Source organism: Strigops habroptila, chromosome 12 (genome assembly GCF_004027225.2).
Source record: "Strigops habroptila isolate Jane chromosome 12, bStrHab1.2.pri, whole genome shotgun sequence".
Lineage (NCBI taxonomy): Eukaryota > Metazoa > Chordata > Aves > Psittaciformes > Psittacidae > Strigops > Strigops habroptila.
The window spans coordinates 9,108,307-9,127,373 of record NC_044288.2 but is presented as its reverse complement, the minus strand read 5'-3'; the positions used below and the strand labels follow the sequence as shown (position 1 = coordinate 9,127,373).

The 19,067-nt window shown below is 46.3% G+C and overlaps 1 protein-coding gene and 1 long non-coding RNA gene across 4 annotated transcripts in view; both read right to left on the bottom strand.

Annotated features, from left to right (window-relative positions):
- The window catches only part of FNIP1 (folliculin interacting protein 1), a 67,413-nt gene that overhangs the window by 48,063 nt on the left and 283 nt on the right, over positions 1–19,067 (bottom strand). The window lies entirely within an intron of this gene.
- Positions 5,104–18,989, bottom strand: LOC115616110. Its single transcript, XR_003994212.1, has 3 exons — positions 15,927–18,989; positions 14,933–14,940; positions 5,104–5,115 (listed from the first exon to the last, which is right to left on the bottom strand). It is a non-coding gene; the product is annotated as an uncharacterized LOC115616110 (long non-coding RNA).

Here is a 19,067-nt window from a genome sequence, read left to right as displayed (position 1 = left end):
AGCACTAAAATTAAGAGACAGATACTTACTTGGTCCCAAATCTAAAACCACTTACTTTTGTCACCACGAATGTTTCATAGGAAATTTCTCATTTAGAAATGAAGAGCCGAGGCCCTGACCCCACAAAGACACATTACAGACTTGGCTCTTCATACCTGACTAGTGCCAGGGAATTCAGTGGAATTACTCACATGAGCAAAATTGGGCATGTGCTGTTTACAGGACCCATGCCTTAAAACCAAATCCTGCCTTTAATGCTTAAAATGCCAAGCCTTGGGAGTTGTAAGCAACAACATCTGACCTCTCCTACCTTCTTCATCTAGTGCAAGGAATGTGCTGTGCACAGTAACTTTCTTTACCTGTGTGGCAAAGGCATCACTCTCTAAAGGTTACTGATGTCAAAAGTGACCTTTTTTCCTTAGACATGCAATGGTGAGAAGTTCAGGGGCATGTATTATGTAAACATTTATTTACAGGAGGGACAGCTAAGGTTTCCATTTTACCTCAGGGTAACCTGATGCGTATCAAAGACAAATGCTTTGAAAGTGGATGCAGACTCCATCCAACAACTGACCAGGAAAAATACTGGAAGGAATTTCTCTTCACATAGAGACAGACTCAAAGTATGCGGCGAGTAAGCAGTGCTTTAGCCAGATCAGTGAATACTTATTGCTCAAGGAAGGACTTTGGGTACTCCATGTGGGTTCATACATGCTATCACCCTTCCCATATCCGAGAAAGACCTTGGGCCTCTAAGATTTAACATGCACCATCCTCTTCTCTAGGTGTATATCCAGGCACAGTGGACATCCTATTTACTGATCTGGAACAGAGGAGGTAAGTTCTCAAAATCAGCATCTTGGTTCTAAATTGCTGAGGACAGTTTGATTTCTCTGGTCACATCAGTATGTACCTGTGCTATTTTAAACCTGGGTCCAAGCCTGCACTCAAATCCAAACCTACTGGCCACCAGCTGCAGACACAAAGCCACACTCAAGGAAGGTTCTGAAAACATTTAAAACTACTACAGATGTTCATAGGCACCTTTTGGGTATAAATCACCTGATTTTAAACCAAGCAGACAACAGAGTTTGCTCCAACCACAGGCTAAGTAATGAAACGCTTTAGTTTTGGTCTCCACAGCCAAATGTTTTCAGTCTTTTTCCTGAAAGAAGGCGTCCCTCACTCATGTTGTAAACGCACACAACAAAGAGCCAGCAAGCCAGCCAAGAAATGTTTATTGCTCAGTACTGCAGGAAGGTAGGAGCTGGAAGCCATGCTAGACAAAAAGAGAGAAAACCAGTTAGGGTTTGAGTTGAAATCTGACTAGAAATACTTGGATAGCACTTCTCTACGAAGTGCTCGCCTCGGTAGGATCACCACTGAGCTAGACTTTAAAAGTGCTTTCTGTGCATTTGTGTATCCCTGCAACAAAAATCCTCCTGAATTCCTCCCAGCTGGAGAAGAAGAGTGGACAGGATTAAAGCACAAACCCTCCGCATACAGCCGGAGCGCAGACACATACCTGCACGCACCACAGATACACACACAAACACGAGCCCAGCCAAAGGTCAGCAGGAGCCAAAATGATGAGGAAGATCACTGCAACCTATCTGTGGGTTCTGCAACACCCAGGCCACGTTTTCTTTAAAGGAAACCTTTTTTAAATACTGGAAAAAATGCTTTAGATATGCAATTAAAATACTACTACTAATACTAATCAAGAGGGAAGCAAAGTTTCTACATACCCAGGAACCTCACTAGCAGCAAGAGGTCTCATGACTGGATTAAACTGTCTCTACCAGCAGTGTAAAGGAGCATCAGCATAAATACAAATGCCTGGGAGCATTCCTGGAAGGCACAGCATGGAATATCATCTTTCTTCTAACAACATGGATGCTGAGGCCTCAGCAGATGGACCATCCCTTCACTGTTCTAATTTATCAAGTCATGATAAAAGATGCTTAAAGCAAAACTATGCAAGTAAAAACCTGAAGCATGGTTAAGCTGCTGGAACATTGGTGTTTGTTTTGTATCGCGTTTCCAATTGCAGTCCACTATAAATAAGACACCGAACAAACCTCCTTAATACCAACTGGTACTGCGAGACAAGAGGGCATTTTCCCCTTGCCAAACAGTTAGTTTATTGTGCCCTCTCGGGTGTGCACAGCAGAATAATCTGCTGCAGCTATTAAAAATAAAGCGTAAATAGTTCAGTATTGTGTGTGATTAATGGAAAGTTGGGGAGAAAAAGGCTCCAGTACAAACTGCTTTTAACGCACATGAATAGTTGATGGAAATAAAGAATTTTCTAGAAATCACACAGAACTATCTAGTGCAGCAGAGGAGGGGTATGGGGGAAGTCTTTTTTCCCCTCCTTTACACTGTGTAATTCTGGAGAAGTCTAGATAGGTTCTTCAAACCTTTAATTTAGACATAGAACCAACTTCTGTTTTCCATCCTCTCTTCAAGTGTCAATGACAACAGGACTCTCGGTGACACGCAGCATCTATATTTGTCCAATACACGGAGTTTCCAGTACACAATAAAGCAAACTTGGCCCCTGAAAACCAGCATCTACGTTACATCCCAGCATCTACGTTACTCTTAAGCATTACTGGTATGATTAAAAAGTGACTGTTTCACAGTGCTAGAAAGAACAAAACCAAGCTCACAGGCTTCCGTTTATCAATTGCAAAATCTGCTTAGGTACCTTACTGGTGAATTAATGCTTTTTGTTTTGGAGATCACAGATATTAATAGATAATACACAATGAAGAGAAAAGAACATATATTACAGTCAAGGTTGACTGCAAGAACTCTGTTGCCATGAAAATGAAGACATCTTAAAGGGATCTCTATAGCTCCACTATTGCTGTCAACTCCAATATTAATAAAAGCAATAAACCCCTGAATGACTCCTGATGTAACAGGAGTGCTTTGGTTGAGGAATCCCAACATTTTCATTTGTTTAATAGACAAACACTGAATTCCCTGTGTTTATCTTCAGCTTTGGACACGGGCCTGTAGAGACAGGACAAGGGGAATGGCTCTAACCTGCCAGAGGGGAGACTGAGATGAGCTCTGAGGCAGAAGCTCTTCCCTGTGAGGGTGCTGAGGCGCTGGCACAGACTTTTCCCAGAGAAGCTGTGGCTGCCCCATCCCTGGCAGTGTTCAAGGCCAGGTTGGACACAGGGGCTTGGAGCAACCTGCTCTAGTGGAAGGTGTCCCTGCCCGTGGCAGGGGTTGGAGCTGGAGGAGCTTTAAGCTCCCTTCCAACACAAACCATTTGATTCTATGATTACACAAAACAAGGCTGCACCCACACCCTGCCTTCTCCTGGCTGAGTAGAGCCCCCAAAGCCACCAGATAACCCCAGTGGGTATCTTCAGCCTGAGATACCACACCATGGAGCACCCAAACCACTGCACCAATGCACTACAGCGCTCAAACCGGCCACTCTAGACCTGCTGCAGAGCCCAGCACATCCCACATGCGCCGTGGGAGCCCACTGCTGCGTCAGGGTGGACGCTGCCATCTGCTTACCCTGATTAAAACATCCTGTAATACTTGTTTCGGGAGTTTTATAAGGGGAAAAAATATTGCCTCGGTGGTGAAAGTCATACTGCGAGCTGGCAGCACAGGGACCGGAGCATTCCTTGGCCCAAGGCCACGTCCTGTAATTGATTAAGGTGGCTGCACTTGTGACTGAGTGATAATTGAGAGCCCAATAAATCTCCACACAAGTATTTGCCTCTCAGAGATGGAAAGCGACTGTTGGGGACCCTCCATAACATACTGTGAGTGAAAAGAAATACAACTAATATTAAAAGCATCAAGAATCCACTCTGAACTTTCTTGCCCAACATTCGCATTGTCTATTTAATCCCCAGGAGTGTCAGATGCACAAGGACTACACCTTCAAGCTTCCAGCTAAGTCATCCCCAGCACAAACTCAAATCATTCCCACTTGTCAAGAGTTTGTGGAGTGCTTCTAAGTCTTCTCTTCCCCCTACCCCAATCCCATTTATCTGCACAGACAGCTTTATCTGCACTGCTTTAGCTGAGTGCTGTCTGTGATTTTTTTCCCCTCTGTGGGGAGAGGAGAAGAAAAAGGAAAGAAAAGGAAAGCTGCAGCTGCTCAGGGTTCCTTGGAGAAGGAGGAAGACAGATGTAAGTAGTTATTCTCCAAAGATTCACAATGATCAGTGCCTGAGCAGCATTTTACTCTGTCCCTCATGTGACTGTTTAATTAGGTGTTGATTCACGCAGTCATGAGACACAAGGAAATAGGGCTGCAAGCCCTCACGTCAAAGGAAAAGTAATGCCTGTTCTGCCAGTTTCTGTATTAGCAAAGCACAAAGGGGACATCCAGTTCTGAGAAGCAAAACTCATGTTTCCTTGCCCATAAGCCAAACCGTCAAATCACTTCAACCTTTCCATGTGAAAAAAAAGAGGACATAGGAATTCTTTCGGGGCGAGAGGCTTGTGAGCTCCCTGATTATCCATCACGTCCACAACGTGAGCTCCTGGCCAAGCTCAGGGTGTGCCCTTCATCTGGCAACGCAGGTCCGAGCTGCTGCAGGATCCATCCCTGCTCCTGGGGCTGGATTGTTTGTTTGACTCCGACAAAAACGAACACGAGCTGCTTTGCTGTGGCTTCGTTCCTGGTTGTGAACTGAATGTCTGAGCCTCCTTCTTACCAAAAAGCTGTTCTGTTATGGGGTCCGGTTGCCACAGCAACAGGCTTTTAAAAATATCAAAGAAATTTTCAGCACATGGTAAAACAATTCACAAACTGTGGGTATTTGCAATAGGAAAAGCTGGCAGACCATTATTTCTAAGTCCTCAGTTCAACCGGGTTTGACACAGGGGTAATCCCAAAATGCTGCTTTCAGTCTAATACTACAATGAACTTGAGCTTGCTGCGATACCAGGTCACTTATCAAGACAGTCACATAAAATTAACAGATGATGATGAATTTTCCAATGAAGGTGACATTTAAGCTCAGTGTGTCACTAACATGCAGTAAATGCCCAAAGCTTTTTTCCTGAAGAATACTGCCTTAAACCTCTGCTCTGTAGCACTTTAAACACCACGTTCATAGTCTCACCCTCCTCATTTGTATAGATTTAACTCAAAAAAGAAATTAGACTCTGGATCAGCAGCTTATTTAAAACACATGCTTAAGGCTGAGCACATGAGCGGTTCGTTGGGAGCAATGCAACGACTCACATGCCTCCAGTACAGCACAAGGCTTAAGCAGAGTGCTGACTCAGACCTATCCCCCCTCAGCTTTCACCAAAAACCCATCTCAGTTACATGGAACAACTGCAAACTAAAGACAGAGGATGATTGTATAAACAAGTATAACAAATTGATACTTATGGAATGAAATCTCAGTCTGGCCTATCTGTTCGTGATGCTCCTTTATACCAATATCCCACAAGTGAGATACTGGGAGATGCTCCTCATCAATCCACAACTGTCTGACACCACCACGTTTGTCACTTGGCATCTAAGCATCCTCCAACACCTTCAAAAGGCCGATGCTTGGCCCTTGACCCCCAAAAGTTCCGTGATCTTTCTGAACACGGAGCAGTTCCTTGCTTCCACGACAGCCTCTCACCAACCCCCTCAGTTAACCCTTAAACAGCTCACCAGGAACTTCACTGCGTGTCAAAGCTACTGCCAGGCTCTGCACCAGAAACAATGAGGAACACTTTCATAGACCTGCCAAATCCATCCCACAACTGCTTTTCAGGAGGGAAGACTCTTCTAACCTGGCTCCAACCTGGGACTGAACATCCTTCCCTTACTGGCTCTACAAGTTGAACGGGCCCTACTTAATTTGCTGAAGGGATGAGATCTTGATATTCCAACAGCCCCAAGACTACAGTGTGGAGCCTACACTGCTAATTCTCCAAGGCAAGAGTCATGCTGCTCAACTGTTTTCCAAATTAAGCATGCAAAGGTGACCTGAAACTATTTCAGGTAGATCTATATAGAGCAGACACTAAAGACATTGCTTGACTTCACTTTTATGTAACTCGTAAGGACATGAGGACAAATCAAAATCAGATGCTTGAACAAGCCACATGGCCACACAACTTCATTTAATACCCACAAGAATAATGGAACAGCCTGGCATCTAACAAACCAATGCACTAGATAGAACTGGGAGGTCCTCAATACTTTGGTTCCCCAAAGTAGAAGAGCATTTAAGCATGCTTTTAGCTGTCAGCCACTCGTGGTTCCTCTGATTTTACAGAAGCTGTTCAATCTTTAAACCACGCTTAAAGGGCTCTACTGGGTTTACAACAGAGTGCTTTGCTCACTGCCATACTGACCTCTGACTCTCAGATTTCCCCTTTAAGTCTCACTATGTGCTCACAGTCTTGGGTTTCTAAGAACAGTAGGAATGGAATACAGTGTAGGACTGGCCGTTGCCCTGTGATGATTAAGCAGAATAAGCTTTTCAACACAACTATCTATCTAGAGGGATTTTCACTGCAGAACAGCTGAACCAGTCAAGTTTTACTGAGGACTCCACAAGACATTGCACACGCAAATTCTGAGCATCAGCTGAAAACAGCCCCCATGTGTCCACAGAGCTTTTCTTACTGTTAAACTCTTGGTGTGTGATAAGCAGTTGCAGGCTGAGCTCAGTGTGCCCTCCCTGGGTATCTGCACTGAAACTCACTCCAAACACACACCTTCCTTATCGCGGGACTGAGCTGGAACATGCAGTCCAAACCAGCTCTGCCTCACCGCTCACAGAATCAACAGAATCCCTTGATAAAACCCACATTGTTCCACTGGGAGAGGTTGTACTTAATCAAGATATGCATATATATATTTAGTGTATGTTCAATAAACCCCTTTCTGCCGGTAGCAATGGATTTGCTGAGAACGCAGCTCCAGACAGCCCCAGCCAATGCAGTTTGCCAAGAGCGTGGCTGGGGCAACTCCTGCCTGTCTCCTAGAGGGGTCGCAGCAGAACGAGCCATTTCCCGACTCAGCATCAGCTCCTGCATCTTCTGTGGTTCACGTACTACAGCCTAACAAGAAGAAAAAAGCATTTATTGTTCCTCTCACCCCTACGGAGTGGCAGGCTCAGCTTTGCTCTCTCATTCATTCTCTCATTTCTTGCCTCATCTTTTTTGTCCCTACTCACTCCATCCACACAAACATCTCTAAGACGTGCGAGCTCGAAGCAGCCCAGTGCTGCAGGTATCCTGCCGTGAACCAGCAACAGCACCACACGAAGCTATTTATTCTGCTGCATCAACAGGAAAGGCAGGCTCACGTGCTGGACAGCAGTAGCTGTCAATGCCACCAGGACACTTTGGATTGGGTTGTTTGTGGGATTCTGTTTGTCTTAAAGGAGTTGTTGGCAAAGTAATCACTCGCTTGGCTCTTGGCTTCCTTTTCCCCTTCTCATGCTAGCGCGTGGCATTTGAAGTGACACAGCAGTAACCCCAAACAGGATGCACCCCACTGCTGGTGGCAGGAGGAGGAGGAGACAGCACAGCACCCAGGGGAAACCTGCAGAAGGGAGAGGCAGCCCTGCAGGACTCAGGCCAGAACCAAGAGGAGAACAGAAAAATGGAAGGGAAAGCGAGCTGGGCTTTAACTCTTTTCTTCCTCTCTCTGTATGTGTAAATACCAGTTTCCAAAGCAGAGCACTAAACAGGAACAGTGGTGATGGGGGAGAACATTACGAGGCGCACAGAATACCAAGCAGAAAGAATCCTGTAGGATGTATGTATGCATTAAGTCACACCAGCACCATCCAACTGCTTCCAGCTGCACTTGCACACCTATCTTTGTCTCTTTCTGAACACAGAGCAACTCCAAGATGCTGCCACCTTATACTCATTGCACTCACTTCCACTAAAGAAAATCCGATGACACGTTTTAAAACATTTTCAGACCAAAATAATTCATCTGAAGAAAACTACACATAAGATACTATGAAAAAAACTACTAAAATTAAAAGTAAATTAAATCAGTCTTATACCAAAGCAGTATCTTTGCTTATCTGAAAAAGAAAGTCTGATAAACATTTCTATTTCTATAAAGATGCAATCCTGTTACATTGTCTTAAGGATTTATTTTAATATGATTTTCTTTAAATTCTATATTTTTAAGTATGTCTGTTTTGGAAAAAAAAAAAAAGAGGTCATGAGTTCATGATGAGCATCTCCTGTGTGACTTGAAAATGCACGTAGTCAAGAAACCAACATGCCCAAGTTCACAGCATCTCAGCCCTCCATGCTGTCAGTAGAACAATTTCCACCAAGAAAGTGATTTCCAGTAACTCACAGCTGCTGAAATATGTTTAAGAACTGAAAAAAAAAAACCCAACCACCTTTTTCTGTCTGACTATTTAAGTTCTATGTCAGAGTTTGGGCTGCCTTTAAATTGAAGTAGTTAGCACTGTAAGCCACGGCACTGTCCTAACATTTGAGGCATTTCTTTAGCTCTGTGTCAGGGGGCAATAGTGTTCTTTTTGCTGTAGGAACAAGAAAATGCTGGCTGCCTCCCTCCTGAGCAGCTTCTCAGATGTTCAGGTAGTGTTATTCAACTAGAAACAACCTCCAGAGGAGGAGCACGCGTTCCCCCCGTGCTTTGCAGCCTCTGCTTCGTGAACACACAGCTTATCATCTGCACCTATTTGTCATTAACACCTGAACCAACATCAGGTTTCTAGCTATTTCTGGTATCAGGTTTCCTGAAAAGGGGTAAACAAACCATTGAGACAGGTCTCCAAATGGCAAGAACATTTCCTAGGAAGGTCTTGGAGGGGGGAAGAACCCCCAACAAGGACCTTGTTCCTGTCTCATAGTTCCTTCCTCAGGTACCTGCTCACGTGTGCTTCCTCCAGAATGACCGTCCTCAGTCCTAATTACCCCCAAACAAACTCGGTGCTGAGTTCAACAGCACACGCAGGATTTTCATAGAATCCCAGAGTGGTTTGTGTTGGAAGGGAGCTTAAAGCTCCTCCAGTCCCAACCCCCTGCCACGGGCTGGGACACCTTCCACTAGAGCAGGTTGCTCCAAGCCCCTGTGTCCAACCTGGCCCTGAACACTGCCAGGGATGGGGCAGCCACAGCTTCTCTGGGCACCCTGTGCCAGCGCCTCAGCACCCTCACAGGGAAGAGCTTCTGCCTCAGAGCTCATCTCAATCTCCCCTCTGGCAGGTTAAAGCCATTCCCCTTGGCCCGTCCCTACAGGCCCTTGTCCAAAGCCCCTCTCCAGATTTCTTGTAGCCCCTTTAGGCACTGGAAGACTGTTATAATGTCTCCCCGGAGCCTTCTTCTCTCAAGGCTGAACAAGTCAATGAAAAGGTTTAGAAATTCCAAAGAGGGGAGCACAAGACCAAGCAAAGAACTGTGTGAGCCACCACTTCCATAGGTGTGGAGGCTAAAATAAAAACCAAAACAAGCATCTAGCAAAGAAAGCAACTGCTTCCATGGGCAATGCCCAAACCAACCATATACCCTTCTTGTCTCAAAGTGGGAAATGACACAGGAACTGGGGTGAAGATACTGCTCAGGCTTAAACAGGCACAATGCCAGGACCTGAAGTCAGGGCTGAACTGAGCTCAAAGTTTCTTCATTTATCAACTAAAACAGATGGCAGAGAACTGTAATTTGGCTCCTGTTTCTTTCCAGTTATATATCACACAAACTGAAAGGGGAGAGGGTTTGTGGTACCATTATAAGTTTCATGTTTTGTTGACGTTTTGGCTGGAGCAAGGGAAAGACATTTGAAGAAGCTGCTAACGAGGCACACGCGGATCTGGAGGAGTATCGAGTACCATGAACACACAGGGCATGAACAGTACCTATAGTAAAGGAAATATGATTGTTTCTGTGATGTATTTTCATAGAATCATGGACTGGTTTCTGTTGGAGGGGACCTTAAAGCTCATCCAGTTCCAACCCTCTGCCATGGGCAGGGACACCTTCCACTAGAGCAGGTTGCTCCAAGCCCCTGTGTCCAACCTGGCCTTGAACACTTCTACTCATTTTAGACTGAAAATCACTGCTGAGGATGTGGAAACATCCTGGAGAAACAGAGCAGGATCAGCAGCCTGTGATGGATCATCTCCACAGCTCAGCTTCCAGCAAAGGGTGCCTCCCACGTCCGCACTCATGCTACAGCCCATCACGCAGTACTGCTGGGTTGTTCGCTGGCTCAGGCTGAAGGGGACAGGGAGTATCTTCAGCTGAGCTTGTTGTTACTGGGTGGCATTGGCACCACTGCAGAGTCCTTCACCTATACAAAACAGGGGTTGCTTTCAAGGCTATAGTTTCACAGACAGATAATACGTAAAAGCTGGAGGATACCCAGATTATCACTCCGACAGCAGCAGGCAAGGCTCTTTAAAATAAAGAGTTTTTACACGTAGTCAAACTGCTTAAAATCCAAAAGTTTAATCACTTCTTAAGGGCTATGAAATTACTTATTCAAAGAAGACAGAAAACTTTGTACAAACACATTGTACTCACAAATGCATGTTACATACAGGCACCGTTAATATGCTATATGTAGTCTGTGCAGTATTTTGTGCTGCAATCCACGTGTTTGAACAAGTTCCTCTGCGGTGCAGTGTATTGTGAATACTGGTGTCTGCAGCACCTATCGGTGTCAGGACAGAGAGAGGCCGTGCTGCTTCTTACGCAAATGTGCGGAATTACCTCCCTTAAAACCTTCAGTTGGGCACCAAGCAACAGCACAGGGCATTGTTGGAGAAATAAATCAAGCCTTTTCCACACAAAGACCACACAATAACTGTTCACACTTGCAGCGAGCAGAACACATGTGGGCATGTATTTTTAGAAGTCGGTGATCAGTCCCACAGAGGGAACTGCCCCTTCTGAGTGTGATCGTTCCAGTCACATTCCTGAGGCACAGCAGGATCACGTGTATTCTGTGCAAATGCAGGTTTTTCCAAGGAATATTTCCCATATGTGAATTCTGTTACTAGTCAGTGTAAGGTGGAGTAGGTGGTGCATTAGCAAGTCATTTACAGATGAGTAAAATTACTTCCTGTTTTTAATGGGCATAACTTTCCTCCCCCCCCTGCAGACACTTTATAGATTAAGGTTCTCTATCTACACCACAAACACAGAGGTTTTCAAGTCCGCAGAGACACACTGGGCTCTCGGCCGGCTCTGAAGGCCGGCACAACCACACTGTGGATTCGCTGCTGCAACTGAGCTCTGCATTTTTCCTGACGTTACTCACTAACATGTGATCTTGCAGACATTCTGCTCCAGATGTAGCAACAGGAGGGAGCGCAGCCTCCGAGCACGAAACCACCGTGTGTGTTACTTTCCACTCGTAAAACGCGCTTCTGAAGTGGTCACCTCCAGCACTCGGCCAAGATCCCCACACCAGTGTCAAGCTCCAGCTCACACTGGACCAGTTTATTCCAGAACAGAAGCCTGAATTCATCCAGGCTGTCACCAGGAGCATACACTAACTCAGAAGTGTACACGCAGCAAAGGATAAAGTCCTTTGAAAACACAAGGACAATGCAGCAGTCAAGCAGAGGAGCTGACCACCCCGAGAGAGCGAGGTTTACAACGTAAGACATGTCAACACACCTCTGGTCACCAGAGAACGAATGGAGGAATTGTTTGAGAGGAGAAGACCTCACAGTGAACAAACAGGTACACACAGCCCAGGCTCTTGGCACATCTTCATACCCCATGACCTCAACTGGAGAAGGAGGCCTAAAAACAGTGCCCTTATGTTTGCAGAAACCCCTTCTTAAAACACTTGCCAGCGTAACCCAAGCGTAAAGAAGTGGTTTTACTCTAGCACTCCTACATGTACATTTTCAGACACAGAGAAACCATGGCGAGGAGTCACCTTACTTGTCCCACAGTGGAGATGACAGGCCAGCTCACCCTGTTTCCGCAGAGCAAGGACCGGAGCAGGGTCTGTCTCAGCCCTGTTGGGTCAAACCCATGGGGAAAAGGCACATCCACACGTTCCAGAGGGAAAACTGCCACACTTGCTTGTCTGGCACATACAATTGGAAATCACAGAACCATAGAATCCCAGACTGGTTTGTGTTGGAAGGGACCTTAAAGCTCATCCAGTTCCAACCCCCTGCCACGGGCAGGGACACCTTCCACTAGAGCAGGTTGCTCCAAGCCCCTGTGTCCAACCTGGTCTTGAACACTTAAAGAAAACCTCAGAATTAAAATGAAAGGATTCACTAATCAGTTAGCAAGATCCAAACCAGCACCATGGCCTGAAGGCCCAACCAGCAGAGATCCCAGGGGTAAAAAGGTACCACGGGATTCACTCACGCCAGTCTCTCCTCAAAAAGATTTTAACTCAGAGGAAGGAGTTGAAATGCTGGAAGGGGAACCAAGAAAGCAGCTGCTGCAAGGGCAGCTGAGCAAGGCAGGAGACCGCAGGCCATCCTCAGGCAACCCGTGCCATCCCAGGAGGAGGAAGAGATATTGCAGGCTGGGAGGAAGCTGAAGGCACCGACCTCGTGATGTCCACTAAGAGCAGCGCAACCTCGTGATGCCAAGGCCTCAAGCCACCGCAAGGTCCCAACCGCCACGGGAGGTGCCGGTATGAAAGGCAGTAAGGATGACCCTTAACCTGTGTTAGCTCGTTCTGCATCTTTACCTCCTCCAAAAAAAGCAGGGAGCAAACAAGCAGAGGGCTTTCCCACGGCACTGTTCACATTCCCTGTTCCATGGCAAGAAGCTGAAGCAAAGCCAGGACTTGGCAGGGTGCATTCCCACCAGTGCAAAGGACAGTTTTCCAAGGCACAACATCAGGTAGGCACAAACACCCCAAGAGCTTTCACATCATTTGGTCATTCTCTGCGTTGCATGCACCGAGCATGATGAGGACACTTATCCAAGTCAATTCCTTTGGATCTGATGATAATATGAGCAAATATCACCAGCTGGACCACTGACCCTCTGATCTGCAGCACCTTCAGCCACTGCACAGACCCAGCTCGCAGCACTGCCTCATGCAAAGCTAACATATCATTTTGAAGGAGATGCTGGATCTTCTAGCAGCAACATGAGCCTACCTGGAGAAGCACTTGGGAGACCTACAATGGTGTCAAGGAGGGCTTGGAGAGAAATTGTCAAAACCTTCCCTGTGCTCCAGAGGTGCTTACTGGAACCTATTGATTTGTATGCCTCTGCTTCCGAGACGAAAACTGAGTGAAAGCACTGGAAGGTACATAAAAGCTCAGATGACAGGAAATGCACAACAGAATTTGGCAAAAAGCAGTACTTTGGAGAATAGCAAAATACTGCAAAATACAGGCCAAAGTCATCACAGCCATAGAGAAAACTGCACATAAATCAAAGTGAAATATTAAAACTTGCTACACTCAAGCTAACGAATGCAACCCAAAAGCCAAACCCAAATTCTTGCAGAGATATTACAGAAGAGAAGGATTTCTCTATAAAAAACAAAGCCTAAGGGACATCAAAAGGCAGAAATGAGCTTAATAAAAACACAGGAACGTTTTGGATGTTCAAGAATTCGAAGAGTCTTAAAAAATTATGGGACAGAAGCTTTTTAAATTCATCACGTAACTGGAAGAGATGAAAAGCTGGAGCTAGTGCAAAATGAAGAGCAGCTGAAGCTCTTTCTGAAGATAGACTTTGAGGTGGTGAAATTCCAGGAGTTTTACAACCATTGGTGAAAGACTTGCAGAATGGCAGCAGCGAACAAATACCAGAACACACTATTGCAATAACAGCAGGTCTTGGTCAGGCTGGCTTGAGGCACTGACAGCACCTTGAGGAACAGCTTTGAGGAGCCTTGTGCGGTGCTGTTCGGATATGAACGTCCTGGCCATGTTGCTCACCAGGATAACAGTGCTTGGGAAGGGATTTGCCTCCCTGGTCTGTACACAAACCACCTGCTGTTGACAGAAAAGCCTTTGGCTGGGTGGAATGGGAGACCTTGTTTGCTGCAGAAGGTTAATTCACTAAGAATTCTGGCAGTTCATTGTTGCTCTGAACTCCTTCAGCACCTCATGGAGCAGTGCAGCCTGCAGTGGTAACCCCTGCTGCGAGCACAGGAGGAACAAGCACAAACCAGCCCCTGTAACACCACATCACACACGTCACCAGCGCCTGCCAACTTCAGAAATAATGTGAAAACTTACCAAGAACTTCTGTGGGTAAAACTCTGGCTGGAAAAATCAATGTCAAGACAACTTTCATGTTCCTCCTTCACCTTACTCCAGCCTCCACTTTAAAAAGTCCCCAGCTACACATCATTAAATGTCTCCAAGTCTCTCTGCAGTTTATTTCAAGAAGTTAGCTCCTGGTTCAAGCAGGATTTATGCCTTTGCAAGAAAGCACACAGCATTTCTACCGTGCAAGAACAATAGCTCTGCAGAGGAACTGGCTTGTGAAGCATCTTTGTAGTATGCTCTCCTTTTCCAACTCTAGGTTTATTGCAATTCCCTTGATGAACCCCACTGCCAAAAACTATGTGAAAGGAAACAAATCTCAGGATACCATTTAAAGTCACTGCCACGGAGAATAGAAAGAGTCTGGGCTGATGGGGGACACTTGCCTAGACAGACTTCAGGAAATACCACTTTGCAGCCAGCCTTAGGCCTTTCTTATCTCAGGAACCTGGCAAACTAGCCCCTCAATAACTGAGCAGCACCTATTACAGAAAGACCCCATAAAAGCACGTTTCCAGGATAATGGCCTTCTCCATAAATAAAGAAAACACTTGAAGTTATTTATTCCTGTATCTTCCCACTTGGAAACCTGCACTCCTCCTCAGAAATACCCAGATAACCAAAGCAAAGCCCTAAAGGAAGAATGTGCCCGAAGGAGCTCCACACCGTAGGGAAGACTCGAAACTGGAAGGGGTTCTTTCAAGCTTGAACAATTACCACACAGCTGTACCTCTAGAGCAGGTGCTTCACCAGGATCAAAACAGTTTGCAAACACTGGTGGAATGCCCCTGGGGGCATGATGGCTCTTTAGAGCTCCCTAGATTAATGTACACATATATATTAGTATATATATTAAGTGTATATATATAAAAATATATATATTAAAAAGACACTGAAATTTTATTGAGCTGTAGAAAGAACTGCTAATCAATAATCCCTCTATCCCGCAGCTAGGTGGGAAGCATGTCTGGAGATACAAGGGAACAAATACTTGAACTTTATACATAAGATAGAAAAAATCACAGAGTCTCCCTCCTACATGCAACCCCAAAATGTACCAGTCCCATAATTCAGTACTACAGGACCATCCCTCTCCTTCTGCAAGAGGCTAATAGTGCTCCAAGCCCCATTACTACCTCAACAGACAGAGTCTCCTGCAGAACCTCTGCTGCAGCCCCTACAGCTGTGTTTACCACTGGAAATACTGCCCACTGATTTATATCTCCATAACAAAGATATAAAGCCTGAGAGCTGTCAGGAATTTACTGAGCTTTAGGCTCAATACTGAGCTCATTTCGAAGACAAAAAAGCTGGTATCAAGTGGTTTAGCAGCTCCCTCTTCTCCAGAGCACTGAAGCAGACCCCTAGAAAGCCAGAAAAGAAACAGCAGCTTGGAACTGGTATCTGTGGCAGTCAGTGATGTAAATGTGCAGCAGAATACTTGTGTGCCCATGTAATACTTCGCAGAAATGCCTGGCTGCTTCTGCTCACTTTAAGGAAGTTTTGATAAGATTGCTTCTATTTTACTGGGGAAACTGATGAGAAAATTGTGGCACAAGGCTCATTTAACTGCTACTTTAAAATGTATCGACATTTTAGACAGGTACAGCAGACAACTCAGGAGAACAGCTTTATGTATTTCTAGAACAGGAATGCTTTGATTCTAAAATTGTAGAAAACAACAGACCTGAAATCTCATATCCCTACTAACTGCACCAGCCCAAGCCTGGGCTGTGCTGTCACCAGCAGCACCAGTGCCAGATGCTACAATATGGCCAAGAGCTCCTATTTATAGTAAAAGTTACCCTCAGGGAAAATCCGCTCACGTGAGGAGTATTTACAGCAGACAGCAGGTACTCTGCACCTCGGAACTTAAAGGTTTGCCTCTTCTCCAGAATACCTGCAGGTGTTTCTGTGCTGCTTCTAAACAGATTTTACCACTGAAGTCTTGAATATTCTTGCTCACCATGTGAATGTCGAGCTGCACCAAGAGGTTTCAGTCTCAGGGCCAGGCCTGCCACTTAAAGTGGAGCTGAAATACTAATGTGTGGTGGGTCTGTTGTGATTTCCTAAGGCTTCTACTGTAAAATAAACTGGTTTTTTACGTATATATAACAAACAAATATAAATATACAAATATTTTTATATTTCTATTTGATTTATATATTTATATATAAAAATATTTACCCCTCCAGCACCTAGCTCTGAAGGATTTTACAGTGTCTGGTTACACCCAAACTCATGAAGTTTCACAGACAGCACAGAAAGAGATTCCAGGCAGGAAAAGGAAAGCCCCAAACAAACCAGCAGCAAAACAAAATATGTTTCCACTGAAAAGTATTATTCTATTTCTGAAGCATCACAAGCTCTGATTAAGTAGAATTTATGTCCTCGTAAAGTTTCCCAACAAATACAAACACGCAAAATATATGCATAGTCAAAAAAAAAGAATAAGCATCAAAATCTTCCTTAATGCTCAGCTCTACTAATGTCACTGCCGGAGGAGTTGGGCTTTTCTCTCCAAGTACGTATTATTCACAAAATACATTAAGAGAATTGATGTATTCTTTAGGGATGCTCAACAGTCTCCTCAGTAAGAAGACAAAGCTTTAAAACTGAGGACAGACATAACAACATTCAGAATAATTCTGTTATTTAGAATATAACCAGATAGCAATATATCAACCCATAAACATAACCTTGCCCCAGCAAAAGTGATGAGGCTGTTGCCTTCAAGTGTACTGGAACCAAGAACAGCCTGCAAATCCAGAGTGCTTGTTCCCAGTCTGCAAGGACCCGGCTGTAATAAATAACAGTCTGTTTTGTGTATTGTCCAGAAGTTCCACCAGGAACTGATAAGACCATACACAGTGAGGATTAACTGGAGACTTATCCCCAAATGGAAAATGAAAGCAGCCGTTAGGCAACATGCCCAGAGGGTATCTGTACTAGTCTTCAAAAAATGGTACTTGGCTTCTGAAGTAAGAGCCGGGTCTCCCACCCATCCCAAAAGCCTCTGTCAACTGGAGATCTCATCCCAATCTCCCCTCTTCTAGCGGCATCTTTTAAGATTTCACACCCAGTTTGGTGCAGGATGATGCAGGTGAAGAAGGAAGAAGAGACCCTGCCAAGCACTCACGATCACTCCTTTCAACACAGCCTTGATCCCTACATTTCTGCCCCAGGGTCTGCACTACAGATGTTGAATCCATACAGTCTCTTCAGAAATCCATCACAAGAGGCAAGGCAATTGTGGAGAGCAGCCCTCGCACCCCTTCCCCATCAAGGGGGCTCATCCCAGTGTTAAGCTGATTTAGAAAATGACACAGACATGATTAAAATGTTTTGTCACTTACAAAAGACCGTTAAAAACAGGAACCACGTTAGCAGTACACAGCAGGGAGGTGTGTGAGCAGCTGCGATCAGTGTCTGTACAAGGTGTGTGCCAGCAGCTGAAGCACTTCAAGTAGTGCCTGGGAGCGTGTCCTGATTCCATAAGGACATAAGAGACCCATCAATATCCTGTGAAAACCGTGATGCTCAAATCACTGCAGATACACCATGAACCACCTGAATTGCTCAGTTTAAAGGTTGGACTAGGTAATCCTTGAGGTCTCTTCCAACCTGGTATTCCATGATTATACCACTGCAGTTAGAAGGAATAACTCACCACATAAAATTAAGCCACATTAAGCTTAAATTAAGCCAGAGACCTCTCTTTACAGGAACCCAAGGGCTGATCAACTGTAGGTAACACATTTAAAGAGGGCAGGTGGGAGGAGAGTTTTACCATGCTGTTAGAAGCATTTCAAGCAGCGCATAACTCTTACTAATGAAGCACACTGTATTTGCATCCAATGATTTTTGCAGGCTACCTCCTCAGCACGCCAGCCAGGACCGGAGCTGCATCACTCTGAGCACAACCACAACCCACCCATGGAACAGCACTTATTTTACAGACACAAAAACTACCTGTTCCCAAGAAAATGAACCCCCAGGAGGCCCATTTATAGGCCTCTGAGCAGAAACCAGAGGGAAGCCTCCCCCTGCGCCAAGCCCCACGCAGGACCACGAACTGGGGCCACCACATCCATGGGGTTTGGGACCCCAAGGATACGCACAAAGAGGGTTCGAGACCCCTTGGACACCCTGCGACAGAGGTTTGGGACTCAGAGACACCCCACGGGGAGGGTTTGGGACACCACAGACACCCTACAGGTAGGGTTTGGGACCCCTCCAAGGCCCACCCGACCCGGGTTCAGGGCCAGGTCTCCCGCAGGGGGGCTCCGGCGCCTGCCCCCCGCGCTGTGCTCGGCACCTCTCGGCTGTGTTGCGGTTAAAACACTACAAATTCCACCAGAAACCCTGCACCTCTCTCGGCAGCGGCCAAAACTTCACGTTCCCCCCCCCCCCCCCTTTCTCCTTCTTCCACGTTCCCGAGGCTGCTCCCTGGGAACCCAGGCGGAATGGCGCCTTGCCCCGGCCCGCAGCATCCCCGGAGCGAGCCGCGGGGGGCCGGGGCCCCACACCCGGTCCCTGAACGGGGGCCACCGCTGGTCGCGACCGGGCGAATCGCACAAGAAGGCGGCGCCGGGCCGGGCTGAGCCCCGCTCCGCAGCGGGGGCCGCGCTGAGGGGAGGCAGCGGCGTGAGCGAACGGGGGGGCACGGCCCAGCCTTGAGGAGAGGCGGCCCCGGCAGGAGGCAGCGCGGCGGCCCCGACGTGGCGGCCCCAAGAGGGGGGAAAGCTCCCGCCCAGCGCCCGCATGAAGGGCCAGAACCGGGGCCCCTCAGAGCCCCCGGCGGGGAGGAGAGCCGCGGGGGACAGGGCAGCGAACTCGGCGGCGAAGTTCGGATGA